We start from the raw sequence: 15,460 nt of genomic DNA, 5'->3' as shown, positions 1-15,460 counted from the left end.
TTAGAGGCTTGATCTCAAAACTGCAATGTTCTTTGAGAATGCTGAGATACCAATTAAGAAACTGGGGTTACAAGGCTGGAGACTGCCAGTCCCAAGACAGGTATCTATATGTTGGAGATTTCTTAAAAACAGGCAATCAGAGAACAGTCTGCCAGAGCAATTCCAACAGAATAAGGGATCTCAAAGCTAAAGCATTAAATAGTCATCCCATATATAAATTTCCCATAGATCCATAATAGTAATAATTGCACAATGTAACAATTTCCATCCCAGATCTTAAATACTTTATCTCTCTCTTCCACATAAACCGAAGCAACGAAGTCTGATAGAAATAAAAAGCTTTACCTTTGTGATTCCACTCTGATGTGCTGGTTTCATTTCTATCACTCTGTGACCTCAGGAAAATTTTAGTCATCTCATTTCTAAATTTTTGGAGAAATTTTAATTATGGTTCCAGGAGAAACAAGATAGAATCTTGGCCATTAATTCAGTCTCCTAACTGGAAGTCAATAATTTCAGAGATTAACTGAAAAGAAAACCACACGTTTATTTGAAACTACTTAGGGTGTTCCTCACTAGGAAGTGACTTTTTGTTGGAATACATGGGAGCCACCTGACAGTGGCTGCTGGAGATCCAACCCAGAATGAATTTCCTCTTGTGAAAGGATGATACAAGGAGACTGACAGACAATTGCTGTTCTCTGATTTCTTTGAGAGACCATTGTGTTGTCTGACCTCTCTTCTCTTCCCTCCACCTCCAATTTATCTCATTCCCAGTCCCCAACACCTGTGTCAGCAAAGGCTGCCTTGCACCTCCTTCAGATGCTATGATCCACAGCTATGGAGGCTCTCAGGGAATTGACCTGGCCCCTAACAATTCCTTGTTTTTTGCTGTTATTCCTGCCCCCCCCCCCCAAACACACACAGCATGGTCCGCACATTGAGGAATGCAAGCGGCATTATCACTTCTGGATGGTTGTAGCAAGTGTTGATCTTGTGAAACATCATGGAGGCAAGCTGTCAAAAGGAGAAGAGGACTGTGGTCAGAACAAGCATTTAAGTGTCTCATCAGTCTCCTGGCTCAGCCCTTTGATGTGTTGGCCCATTTAATTACCCCAAATAAAAAATTCTTACCAGGACTCTTCGGCCTTAATTCTGGAAAGATCCTTCTCACGAACATATCTGGTAGTTCTTGTAATTCTTGCCCCATGTTCAGATGCCATATGGGGGATCCCAGAATATTCCAACCCAGAATAGATCTCCCCTAGTGAAAGGATGATACAAGGAGACTGAGAGATAGTTGCTGTTCTCTGATCTCTCTCCTCTTCCTTCTGTCTCCAATTTATCTCATTCCCAATCTACAACACCTGTGTCAGCAAAGGCTGCCCTGCAACTCCTTCAGATGCTATGATCCACAGGTGTGGAGGCTTTCAAAGTAGGGAAAACCAAAGCAGGGGAAAGGTTTTAGCCAGCCATTTGATGTTCAGAAAGCAAAATAATAACTCTAGGAAATACAATAATCTTTGTTTAAAGCAAAATAATACCTCTAGGAAGTACAATAATCTTTGTTTAAAGAAAGAAAAGGAAAATTAAACATTTAGAAAGTTTTATACTTGTTGCAAATTTTATCTACTCAAGAACTGCAAAGTAGAAAGGATTTTACATTTCACTTTGCTAAAGTGATGGAGGCCACCTGTACTGTTTTTCTTTCCTCCTTCAGAGGATTCAGTTAGATGAGTTCTTGGATCACTTACAAGGCTCTTATCTATCAATAAACAAGAATTACAAATAGAATACAAGAAACATTCTCTCCTGACCCTGTGGTTCATGAATTTATGAAACAAAAAGTTTGTGATGAAAATGGTGATTGGGATTTGGAAGATGTCTGACAAAAATTCATATAAAGGTCTCTGGAATAAGAACTTACTATTTGATAAAAATTGCTGGGAAAACTGGAAAATAATATGTCAGAAAATCAGTATAGATCTACATCTCACACTCCATACCAAAATAAGGTCAAAATGGATACATGATTTGCGTACAAAGGATGATACCATAAACAAATTATTCAGATCTTTAGAGAAGGGAAGAGAGAACTAGAACTAGAGAACATTATAAAAGGCAAAATGGACAACTTTGGTTATATTAAATTAAAAAGGTTTTGCTGAAACAAAACTAACAGAAATAAGATTAAAAGGGAAGTACAAAGCTGGAAAAAAATCTTAACAGAAAGCATTTCTGATAAAGGCCTCATTTGTAAAATATATAAAGAACTTTGTCAAACTTATAAGAATACAAGTCATTTCCTAATTGATAAATGATCAAAAAATATGAACAGTTTTCAGATGACAAAATTAAAATTATTTATAGCTATATGAAAAAACACTCTAAATCACTATTGATTAGAGAAATACAAATTAAAACAATTCTGAGGTACTACCTCATACCTTTCAGATTGGCTAAGATGACAGGAAAAGATAATAATAAATGTTGGAGGGGATGGGGGAAACTGGGACATTAATGCACTGTTGTGGAGTTGTGAAATGATCCAATCATTCTGGGGAAAAATCTGGAACTATGCTCAAAGAGCTATAAAAATATACATACTCCTTTGATACAGAAGTTCCATTATTGGTTCTGTTTCCCAAGGAAGTCATAAAGGAGGAAAAAGGACCCATATGTGCAAAAATGTTTATACCAGCTCTTTTTGTGGTAGCAAAGAATTAGAAAAGGAATATATGCCTATCAACTGGGGAATGGCTAAACAAGTTGTGGTACAAGAAATTAATGGAATATTATTGTTATATAAAAAAATACTAAACAAACTAATTATAGAAAGGACTGGAAAGATTTACATGAACTGATGCTGAGTGAAACAAGCAGAACCAGGAATATATTAGACACAATAACAGTAAAAATGTGTGATGATCAACTATGAAAGGTTTGGTTCTTCTCACTGGTTCAGTGATACAAAGAAATCCCAATAGACTTTAGACAGAAAATGTCATCTGCATCCAGAAAAAAATCTAAGGAGACTGAATATAAATCAGCACATGCTAAGTTCACTTCTTTTTTCTATTTTTTTTAATTATTCCATGGATTTTTACTTTTGTTCTGATTTTTCTCTCCCAATGTGATTAACAAAGCAATATGTATTAATAGCTAAGGGACATAGTCAATAAAATATTGAACTTGAAGGCAAGAAAATCTGGAGTTCATAATCCTCTCTCAGTCACTTATTAGGTATAGGCAAGTCACTTAATTTCTCTCAGTTTCAGTTTTCTCATCTATAAAATGGGGATAACAATAGTACCTGCCTCAAAAAGTTGTTGTGAGGATGAAATGTGACAATGCATGTAAAGCACATCATTAATTTTAAAGCACTATATAAATGCCTGGGATGATAATGATGATGATTATTTTAGGAGTCTTCTTTCCTTGTCAGACTCATAAAAATCATCTTTATCATCTGGCATCACTTTCTAGAATTTTAGAATGTGGGACATACTGAATCTTCTCCCTTCCTCCACTTAACTTCAGCCAAGAATGTGGATCCTAACAGTTCTTATTGACTAGCTTGAAAAGAATACCTTTGTTTATTTGTTACTGGAGTTTAGAAAAAGGAGTAGGTAAAGGCACTTTCATGACATTTAGATTTGGCAGATGACTGCATTAGCAAAAACCCTGATTTTTGGAAAGATTGAAGGCAAAAGAAAAGCACAGCAAAAAGGACAGCAGAGGGTAAGAGGGATAGATAACATCAAAGAAGCAACAAATATGAGATTGGAGAGGTTTTGAGGGAAGTAGATGTTGGAAGACCTGTCATGTGTGATCCATGAGGTCACAAAGAGTTAGACACAACTGAAATGATGAACAACAACAGTAACAAAAGCAGTGAAACCTCCAACATCTCTACTAGGAAAACTCTAAATGTGACCGGGCAAAGAAACCTGGTCAATCCCAAAGTGGTTTGCCATTTCCTTCTCTAACTCATTTTACAGTTGGGGACACTGAGGTAAATAGGATTAAGTGACTCGCCCAGTGTAAAATAGCTGGTAAGAGTCTGAGGCCGAACTCAGGAAGATGAGACTTCCTGACTGCAGTCCTGGTCCTCTATGCTACAGTAGACATTTAAATATTTTTGATACAATTGTTGCATTGCCCTGAAAAACACTGTATGGAATTTATTGTCCTGAAATTGCAAAGTGGTTTTTGTCTTACATGTGTGTATATATATTTTTATATGTGTGTATGTGTGTGTATGTATACATATCCACACATATATATGTGCGTGTGTGTGTGTTTGTGTGTATCTATATGTATAGATGTAGATATATGTAGGTTTCTGCCTCTAATTGTTGTAAGCTCTTTGCTCTTTTGCCTTCCCATATTCAGGAGTAAAATTTCAAAGTCAAAAGTATCTGATGTTGCTAATGAAGCATTATCATTAATTTCAAGACAGATGCTGAAAACCATTTTTCATCAGCCTGCAGAGAGGAAAAATACATGTTCAAACTCATTTAGCCAGTTGGAAGTGTAATCAAACCCCAGCATATAAGATCGAAACATTTGAATAGGACAAAAATTAAACTAACATTGAATTATCATTAGGTCACAGTTCCAGATTTACTTTGGCTGGTACAGATATAGCAGAGTGAGCTGCACCTCATGAATGTAATGAGAGACAAGATAGTGAAATCTACTCAATGAAAGAAATTTAAGGTTAGTTATTCTTATCATGAAAAATAAAGTTCACAGTATCCTCTCCAGGTAACTAAACTGATGCCAATTCTGGTTTTCATAGATTCTCACAATTTTAACGCTTGAAGAGTTGTAAAGGATCATCTGGACAAATACCTCCTCTCATTGCTCAAATGAAAAACTCATGTCCAAAGACCCTATAAGTGAAGTCTATGGCTGTTCTTGATCCCTCTAAAAGCTACACTCATTTATTTGGTTTCAACTTATCCCAATTATTAATATTACAAGTAGTCTTAGCTTCATGGACTCTTCTCAATTTGAGGGGGAAAAATAAGACCCATAAATCAGTGATCTTCACCCCCTCCTGCTACTTTCTGTTCAATACAGGATCATTGGTTTAAAGATAGAAGTGGTTTTTAAAGTTACCCAGTAAAATCCCTTCCTATTAGAGTTGAGGTAATCAAGGCCCATATAGGTTGAAAAGATTTACCCAGAATCACACATGTGAAAAACAGCAAAGCCATGATTCTAATCTAATTCTCATTCTTCATTCTGTCCACTAAACCTATTTATATTCATTTACTACCTACCACATGATATTGAAAATGATGATGATGATGATAAATAAAAGTTATGTAAAGCTTTTATGCAAAGCTTTTATGTATATTAATCTCATTTAAGCCTCATGGAAATGTTGTGAAATGTTTGCTATAGGAATTATTAACCCCATTTTACAGATTAAGAAACTGAGGCTCAGAGTGGTTAAGAAACTTTCCCATGATCATAGAGTCAGAAGATTATCAATTCAGAGTCAAAAGATACAATGGAGTTCCTCTAATTCAATTCCTTTATTCTATAGATAATGAAACTGTACCTCAGAGAGAACTAGCCAGAGTCCCACAAGTATAGTCTATGTGAGAAATAGGTTTTGAAACCAAGTCTTCCTGACTTCCTGACAGTTTAAGGAAAACTGTTTTATGTGTATCGTACAAAATTGTTCATTAGAAACAAGAACATGATTCTTTCCATAATATTTAAGCTCGTCATCAAAGAGATATGATCTGTCAGCAAATATTTTTTAAATGCCGATTACAGATCAGGTACTGTGCTAAGTGTTGAGGATTCAAAGACAAAGTGAAACTACTTCTGTTCCCAAAGAACTTATATTCTAGAGTCTCTGAGCCAGAGCAAATACAGGGTATCCTAAAAGTCTTGTTTTAAGCTATAACAGCTTGAAGTTATAGTTTATACACCTTGATAGAGCAATGGATAAAGTGCCAAAACTGAAGTCAGAAAGACTTCTCATCTTCCTGAGTTCAAATCAAGGCTCAGACACACTACTTGGGTGACTCTGTGCAAGTCAATTAACCCTGTTTGCCTCAGTTTCTTAATGAACTAGAATAGTAAATCTACTCCAATATTGCTGCCAAGAAAACCCCAAATGAGGATCATGGATAGTTGGATACAAGTGAAAAATTACTAAACAATAAAAAATAATTAAAGACCATTATAATAAGCTTCAATAGCTTAAAACTGTTCAATGACTTTTGGTGCCCTATATTTATTAATGATTCTTAATCTGAGACACTAACATTATACTTTCCCTTAAAGAAAGCTGAATGATTATGAAATATATCAGTGTTGGACCACAGATAGACCAAGTGCCAGAAACAAAGTCACTATGACTTTTCTCCAGGATTCAATACACAGAGAGGCAATATTTCCAACATATTCCATATAAGTCCCTCAATTGACATGAAAAGAAAACTATCATCTCACTATAAAGAAAATAATATTTAAATAAATAATAATATAAGGAAAGTATAAAACTATCAGCTTCTATCACTTTTTTATAAACACATTTTTCAATACTATACTATATTTTTTAAGGAAAATGTCATCTTATATGCAGCTTTAGCATTAATATTATCCAGAAAATTCTTTACAATAAAAAGTGTGGATCAATGAAAAGGGCTCAAAAATTTGTTCAAAATCTAAACATGTACTTATAGATAATATAACCTTGACTGAGTTTATCAAGAACTCCAAGATTTGGCTTAGTTACTTAAAAATTAAGGGGATTAGACTAGATAACTTCCAACATCCCATGTGGTTATATCTCTATACCTATAGCCAGGGAGTAAAGTTGGCAGTTAGGTGGTCCAATTGGATAATGTACTAGACCTGAATCAGGAAGACAGGAATTCAAATTTGACCATATACTTATTAATTGTCTGACTTGGCCAAATCACTTAACCCTCCACTTCAGTTTTCTTAAATGAAAAATGGAGATAACAATAATAGGAATTTCTTATATATATAAAGAGAGAGAGAGCTTTATACATGCTAATTCTGACTATTATCCTATGATTTTTTTAACTATAGATTTAAAAGCCTTCCTCAGATTCTCCAAGATTCATTACTGAAATAAACTATTTTTCCTGGGGATTTGTCTGTGAGAGAAAGAGACTGATAGATGAACAGCTATCAAAGAAACAACAACAACAATAAACATCTGTGATTTTTATTATCAGTAGCAAATTTTCTCACTTCCTCCAATCCTTGTTTCACTCATTGAGAAGGAAAGAAACACAACACCAATTATATATATGAAATCATGTTTTCATATTACCCATGTTCTGGAGAGAGAGAAGGAATAAAAAAATAAAGTGAAAAAAAATATCAATTTGCAGAAGTTCATCATTTCTCTCTCTGGAAGTGGCTAGCTTTTTTCATCATTAGTCTTTTGAAATCATTATGGATCATGTGTATTTATCAGAGAAACTAAGTCTTTGATATTACATAATTACTATTGTATACAATGTTTTCCAAGTTCTACTAACTTCATTTGCATCAATTCATGTAAGTCTGCTCAGATTTCTTTCATCATTTCTCATAACCTAATAGTTTCCATAACAATCATATATCACAAGTTGTTTAATCATTCTCCACCATACCTTCAGATTCCAATTCCATGCCATCACAAAAACGTTACCATAAATATTTTTGTACATAGTTCCTTTTCCTTTTATTTACTTTTGTTTTGTTTTAATCCCCCTTCTAGGTTAAAAACCTAGAAGCATTATTCTGGATCCAAGGGAATGTATAATTTTATGACCCTTTGAGCACAGTTCCCAATCTGAACTTGTTTTTTTTTTCATTTGATAATTGGTACAGCATAATTGCTTCACCTTGTAGTCCTATATTTTATTATTATTACTTATAATAATTATTATCATTTTTATATTTATTACAGGAGTTTAAGGCTTGCAAATGATTTTGAACTAATTATCTCATTTTTCCCCCCAACAATTCTAATAAATGGAAGCTATTGTTATCCTCAATTTATAGATTAAAAAACTGAGGCTTGCCTGGGATCACACAACCAGTAGTCCTGACTCTAGGTCCACTGTGCTTTTCAGTATATTATCTAGATACTTTATGTTGTTTTATACATTTAAAAATTATTCTAAGAGTAGTTCACAGGTTTCACCTGAGTGCAAAGGGATCCATGACACAAAATAAGATTAGAAGCCTTTGATCTAGTCCAATTCTCATGTTAAAAATTAAACAACTGAGGCTTAGATCAATAAAGTTACTTGTCCCCAGATCATACTAAGAACTGGGATTAGAAAACATGTCTCAGGATTTCAAATTCAACACTTTTTTTTTTACTATGCCACATTGTTTCTATAAAATATCACATTTTTGTTATCAAACTGTGCATACCCTTTGACCCAGCAGCGCTACTACTGGGATTATATCCCAAAGAAATACTAAAGAGCGGAAAGAGACATATATGTGCCAAAATGTTTGTGGCAGCTCTTTTTGTTGTAGCTAGAAACTGGAAGATGAATGGATGTCCATCAGTTGGAGAATGGTTGGGTAAATTGTGGTATATGAAGGTTATGGAATATTATTGCTCGGTAAGAAATGACCAGCAGGAGGAATACAGAGAGGCCTGGAGAGACTTAAATCAACTGATGCTGAGTGAAATGAACAGAACCAGAAGATCACTGTACACTTCAACAACAATACTGTATGAGGATGTATTCTGATGGAAGTGGAAATCTTCAACATAAAGAAAAACCAACTCACTTCCAGTTGATCAATGATGGACAGAGGTAGCTACACCCAGAGAAGAAACACTGGGAGGGGAATGAAAATTGTTAGCACTAATATCTGTCTGCCCAGGTTGCATGTACCTTCGGATTCTAATGTTTATTGTGCAACAAGAAAATGATATTCGCACACATGTATTGTACCTAGATTATATTGTAACACATGTAAAATGTATGGTATTGCCTGTCGTCGGGGGGAGGGAATAGAGGAAGGGGGGGTAATTTGGAAAAATGAATACAAGGGATAATATTATAAAATATATATATATATATATAAAATAAAAAAAAAATCACATTTTTATTTATACTTCTAAATGTCTTAGTAATCACAATGTGAATATATTTTATTACAAGATGGCATATATACAGAATTACAGATGATCATATCCAGAATAATAAAATAAACTAATCATATTTACACAGTCTCAAAATTTGAATTCTCTTCTTCTTGACTAATAGATTAATCATTGATTCTTGTCTGACTCTTTTTTTGAGTCCAAAAGTACTTCTTTGGTTGTTACTCTGCCCCTGAAAACTCTCCGGTACACAGATAAAAAGTGGTTGCTGACATCCTGCCCCTCTAATAAATGCAATCCTTTCCCCAGGTAGAAAATGTTCTTGCTCCAGTGACCTCCTTACTGCCCAGACCCATCACTCTAATTCTAATGACAACTGTTTTGAAATACAGCTGCCAACATCATCCCCATTTAACCAGTGAAAGTTTTATCTTCCTTTATCTGTCCCTCTATTTTCAGCCAGAAAGAATAATGTAGCTACATGATTTAAGGAGGGAGGGGAATATACAAACCACTGATCATAAATGATGAAGAGTAACATACTTGCTATATTTTGCAACTGAGTGGCAATAAAACTTTAACCATTCCCACTGTCTCAGAGAAATTGGTATAATAGAGATTCATGTAATGGAAAGATTGTTGGTTATGGTGCCATGGAAATTGGATTCAAACCTCAATTCTCTTACTTGGTAGCCATGTGACCTTGGGGTGCTTGCTTCACTCTCTAGGTCTCAGTTTCCTGATCTATAAAATAAGGAGTTTGTAGAAGCTAAGTGACAGATTGGATAGAATACAAAGCCTGGAGTCAGGAAGATCTGAATTCAAATACACCCTTAGACATTTTACTAGCTTGTATGATCCTAATCAAGTCATTTAACCCTGTTTGGCTCAGTTTTCTCATATGTACAATGAACTGGAGAAGGAAATGGCAAACCATTTATCTTTGCTCTCCAAAGTCCAAATGGGATCACAAAGAGTAGGACACAACTAAAACAACTGAACAAAAAATAAAAAAAGCTAGACAGAAGAGGCATTTACAAAGCACCTACTATGTGCCAGGCACTGTGCTGAGCATTTTACAAACATTATCTCATCTCATCCTTGCAACAACCCTGTGGGGTAGGTACTGTTATTCCACCTGCTTTATAATTGAGGAAACTGAGGCAGAGAGAGATTAATTGACTTGCACATATTTAGGAAGTATCTGACATAAAATTTGAATTCACACTCCCTGATTCCAGAGCCAGGACTCTTATCTACTCCTGAGCTAGACTAAATGAGCTTTAAAAGCTTTTCCAAAGTCAAGCCCTTTGATTTGAGTTTCTCTTTCCCATCTAGCTCTCCTCACAAGTTTTGATTGAATTCAAAAACTCAAATAATGAAAGGTTAAATATCTTGTTGGTAACTCCCAAAGCCAAGCCAGATATTGGAACCAATTGAGTCATTTTTCAGAAAATCTTTGATCAGCTACATGTGATCATGTAGGATTAGGGCATGCATTTGATATTGCCAAAACATTTATCCCTAACCTTGACATTCAATGCATAGGAAACTCTAATAGCATTTTGCTCTTTTTATTCTCCAATTCAACAATGTGATTCTATAAATATTTATTAAACAAGTGTGTACAAAGCACTATATTATGCTGTGGGAATATAAAACTGAAGAAATACTCTTCTCATTCATGAACTAGAGAAGAACACAATATGGACACAGATAAATAAATTTCAGAACTTGAATCTAGGAGATAGAAATGATAAGGGAGTGTATTCCAAGCAAAAGGAATAGACACAGAGATGAGAGATAGAGTTGAGTTTGGGGAACAGTTAGTTTGGCTGGAATGTTGAATGGAGGAGGGAAAATAAATACAATTAATCTGGGAAGGGGGATGGGTAGTAGAATATGGAGGGCTTTAAATGCCAAATTTAACATTTGTATTTCATCCTAAAGGAAAGAGGAAAAGAGAACTTAAATATTTCCAAGTCAGAGAGCAACATAAAATATTTATTAAATACTTCTTATTTGCCAGCAACTGACTTCAGTATTAAGGAGACAAATATAAAAAATTGAATAGTTCTGGCGCTTAAGGATGTTGTAGTCTTACAGGGTATACACACGCGCACATACAGAATTTCTATATACAAACTATATACAAGGTTACCTGTTATGGTGTGAGATAGTAAGAGTTGCTATGTGAGTAAGTGGGAACTGGGAAAGGCTCACATAGAAGTTGGTGTTACAGTGAGTATTAAAGGAAATCAGGGATTCTATTTCACAGATGGAATATCAGAGGGTAGGAAATAGAGCTTTATATGTGAAAATCAGCAAAGATAGTTTGGCCTAACCATAGGTTTGTGGAGGAGGCTATGGAAATAATAGAAAATAGACCTATGATTTTACTTATCTGGGTAATCTAAGATGAGGACTTGAACCCTGTTTTGAGGGTGATCCTCCTTTGAGGATGGATAATACTATGCCATACTATCTCTTTTATAAAAGGAGCAATGGAAAATAGGGCAAGAAAGGAGAGTGAGTCCAGGTTCTGAAGAACTTTGAATGCGAAACAGATATATATATATTTGATCCTAAAAGAAACAGAAATCCACAGGGAAGTCATATGGCAAGACCTAATTGCTTTGGCAGTAAATGGAAGATGGATTTGAATGGAAAGAGGCTAGAAATAGGGAGGACAATTAGGTGACTGTTGCAGTAGTCCAGGAGAGAGGTAATAAGGGCCTGAATTGGGGTCATGGTTGTAAGATGTGTTATAGAGTGAGAAGCAAGTTTGTCAGCAAATTAGATGGGTGGGGTGAATGATAGTGACGAGTCCAGTATGACTGCAACAATACAAAATAGATAACTGGAGAAATAAATTGTGGTGCTTCTGATAGACATAAGGGGATCTGGAAGAAGCAGGATAAGATAGTAAGTTCTGCTTTGAACATATTAGTTTTGAGAGATCTATAGATCATCCAGTAGGAGCCTAGGAGACAGAGTAGGACTGGGCATACAGGATGAGGTGTCATCTGCATAGACATAACAATGGAGTTAATGAAGTCACTAAGTGAAAATGTAGAGAGAAAAGAAAAGAGGACCCAGGACACAAGCTTGAGGACCATCCACAGGTAGGAGACATGAGATGGCTAAATACCTAACAAAAGAGACCAAGAAAGAGACTGACATATTTTAGGAATCTTTATTCAGCAGATTTATAGAGGCTAGGCTAGAAAAGAGAGAGGGTTTTTAAGCAGGGAAATTCATGTTTTTAAACTCATTTATCTGATAATATCATAGAATGGAATATTTTGGATGAATAAAATTAACCAGATAACTGGTTTGTTTTTTGTTTTTTGGGTTTTATTGTAGGGGGGCCTTTGGTTTAATTTTAATGGAAATCTCTGCCTCCTTAAATAGAGCATATTAAGCATATATAATCTTCCTTCATTCAAAATCATCATTATTAATGTCAGTTATTGTGTCACCTCATATAAAGTGACAAAACCCTCTGAGATCATTGAGCTGAATGTAGTTTATTTATACATAGGCATGTTTTCTCCCTGATCTTCTAGGGTAGGGACTATTTCTTTCTGTCTTTATAACTTCTGCACCTAATGTAATGTTTAGTACATAGCAGGTGCTTAATAAATGCTTGCTTGCAGCAGTCACCAAAACCATTTGGTATTGGCTAAGAAATAGACCGGTCGATCAGTGGAACAGATTAGGTACAAAGGACAAAAAAGGGTACATCTATAGCAATCTAGTGTTTGATAAACCCAAAGATACCAACATTTGGGGATAAAAATGCATTATTTGAAAAAAACTGTTGGGAAAACTGGAAATTAGTATGGCAGAAATTAGATATGGACCCACACTTAAAATCATATACCAAGATAAGATCAAAATGGGTCCATGATTTAGGCATAAAGAATGAGATCATAAATAGATTAGAGGAACAGAGAATAGTCTACCTCTCAGACCTGTGGAGGAGGAAGGAATCTATGACTAGCGAAGAACTAGAGAGCATTATTGATCACAAAATAGAAGATTTTGATTACATCAAACTAAAAAGTTTCTGTACAAACAATACTAATACAAACAAGATTAGAAGGGAAGTAACAAATTGGGAAAATATTTTTATAGTTAAAGGTTCTGATAAAGGTCTCATTTCCAAAATATATAGAGAATTGATCCTAATGTATAAGAAATCAAACCATTCTCCAATTGATAAATGGTCAAAGGATATGAACAGACAATTCTCAGATAATGAAATTGAAACTATATCCACTCATATGAAAGAGTGTTCCAAATCACTACTGATCAGAGAAATGCAAATTAAGAAAACTCTGAGATACCACTACATATCTGTCAGATTGGCTAAGATGACAGGAACAAATAATGATGAATGTTGGAGGGGATGTGGGAAAACTGGGGCACTGATGCATTGTTGGTGGAGTTGTGAAAGAATCCAGCCATTCTGGAGAGCAATCTGGAACTATGCCCAAAAAGTTATCAAAATGTGCATACCCTTTGACCCAGCATTGCTGTTATTGGGCTTATATCCCAAAGAAATACTAAAGAGCGGAAAGAGACCTGTATGTGCCAAAATGTTTGTGGCAGCCCTTTTCGTAGTGGCTAGAAACTGGAAGATGAATGGATGTCCATCAATTGGAGAATGGTTGGGTAAATTAAGGTATATGAAGGTTATGGAATATTATTGCTCTGTAAGAAATAACCAGCAGAATGAATTCAGAGAGGCTTGGAGAGACTTGCATGAACTGATGCTGAGTGAAATGAGCAGAACCAGAAGATCACTATACACTTCAACAACAGTACTGTATGAAGATGTATTCTGATGGAAGTGGATATCTTCAACATAAAGAAGATCCAACTCACTTCCAGCTGATCAATGATGGACAGAAACAACTACACCCAGAGAAAGATTACTGGGAATTGAATGTAAAATATTAGCACTACTGTCTATCTACCCGGGTTACTTATACCTTCAGAATCCAACACTTAACGTGCAACACAAAAATTGGATTTACACACATATATTATACTTAGGTAATACTGTAACACATGTAAAATGTATGAGATTGCCTGTCACCTAAGGGAGGGAGTAGAGGGAGGGAGGGGAAAATCTGGAAAAATGAATACAAGGGATAATGTTATAAAAAAATTACTCGTGCATATATACTGTCAAAAATGTATAATTATAAAATTAATAAAAATAAATAAATAAATAAATGCTTGCTTGCTTGCTTGCCTAATTGTGCTAAATAGTGACTTTTCTATTTCCTTTCTCAGTGTCTTATATAACTTCTCGATGGGTCATCTTCTAGCATTCATTTTATACATACCTCTATTTTTATAATTCAATATCTGCCTAACTTATGAGTGAACTAAATAGTGCAGAAGAAAACATGTAATCATACATATTAAATCTTAATTTTACATATAATATTAAATCTGTGGGTTGAGTGAATTATTATGATGATTATTTTCTTTACTGCTTAGAGATTTTTTGTTTATTTTCCCTTTCTCAGCCATTTACTAAATGGCTCTGATTGCTAGAAATTGGACTATCAGTTAGGTGGATTGTCATGTAACAACAATAACAATATCCAAAAATTATGTCACATGTGCAAAATTTTTCATACTTTTCAATGAACTTTCACATAAATTAGTTGTCATAAAATTCCTATGAGATAGGATTTACTAGGTCAAAGATTATGATCCCCATTTTATAAACAAGAAAATAAAGTAAACAGAATTAAATGATTTTTTTTCCAAGTTCATAGTGACTAGGATTAAATCTGCTAGATTAAATGCTAATTTCAGTTTCTGCTTAAAGGGATGTGTGTATGCGTATATATGTATGTGTGTATGTGTATGTGCATGTGTGCTTTAAAAGAACTAATTCTAAAATATAGTTGTTGGAAGTTTAATTTGACTGAGAGTTCTGAGCCTAGTGGTTACTGATTTTAAATGTGACAAGCTTTTTTATATGACATCCAAGTTCCAGAAATGTTGTATAATTTTGAGAAAATATAAATTATCTAGTTATAGTCTGAACCTAGAAAAGACAAATTTTAGATCTAAATGGTCTAAGTTTGAAGCTGGAAATGATGGATTTTTCAATTGCTTTTGAGGAGTATGTCTAGCTGAGCAGAGGAACATATTGGAAGCAGAAAATCAGAGAAGTCACTTAATGAATTAATTAGTTTGGCTTGAGATGTCATTCCCAATGAGATGTTTGTCAAGCAAAGCATAGATCAACTGAGTTTAGCAGAGGAAGCATCTGCTTAACCTAGAAACCATATTCATCAAAAAAATGTAATG

The 15,460-nt window shown here is 34.7% G+C and overlaps 1 long non-coding RNA gene across 1 annotated transcript; it reads right to left on the bottom strand.

Moving 5' to 3' along the window:
• Positions 1 to 349: 349 nt before the first annotated feature.
• LOC141559654 (uncharacterized) lies at positions 350 to 1,266 on the bottom strand. The gene is made up of 3 exons (XR_012487516.1): positions 1,135 to 1,266; positions 940 to 1,017; positions 350 to 499 (listed from the first exon to the last, which is right to left on the bottom strand). It is a non-coding gene; the product is annotated as an uncharacterized LOC141559654 (long non-coding RNA).
• Positions 1,267 to 15,460: the final 14,194 nt, after the last annotated feature.

The sequence above is a fragment of the Sminthopsis crassicaudata genome, chromosome 3, assembly GCF_048593235.1.
Source record: "Sminthopsis crassicaudata isolate SCR6 chromosome 3, ASM4859323v1, whole genome shotgun sequence".
Lineage (NCBI taxonomy): Eukaryota > Metazoa > Chordata > Mammalia > Dasyuromorphia > Dasyuridae > Sminthopsis > Sminthopsis crassicaudata.
This window is presented reverse-complemented; position numbering and strand designations above follow the sequence as displayed.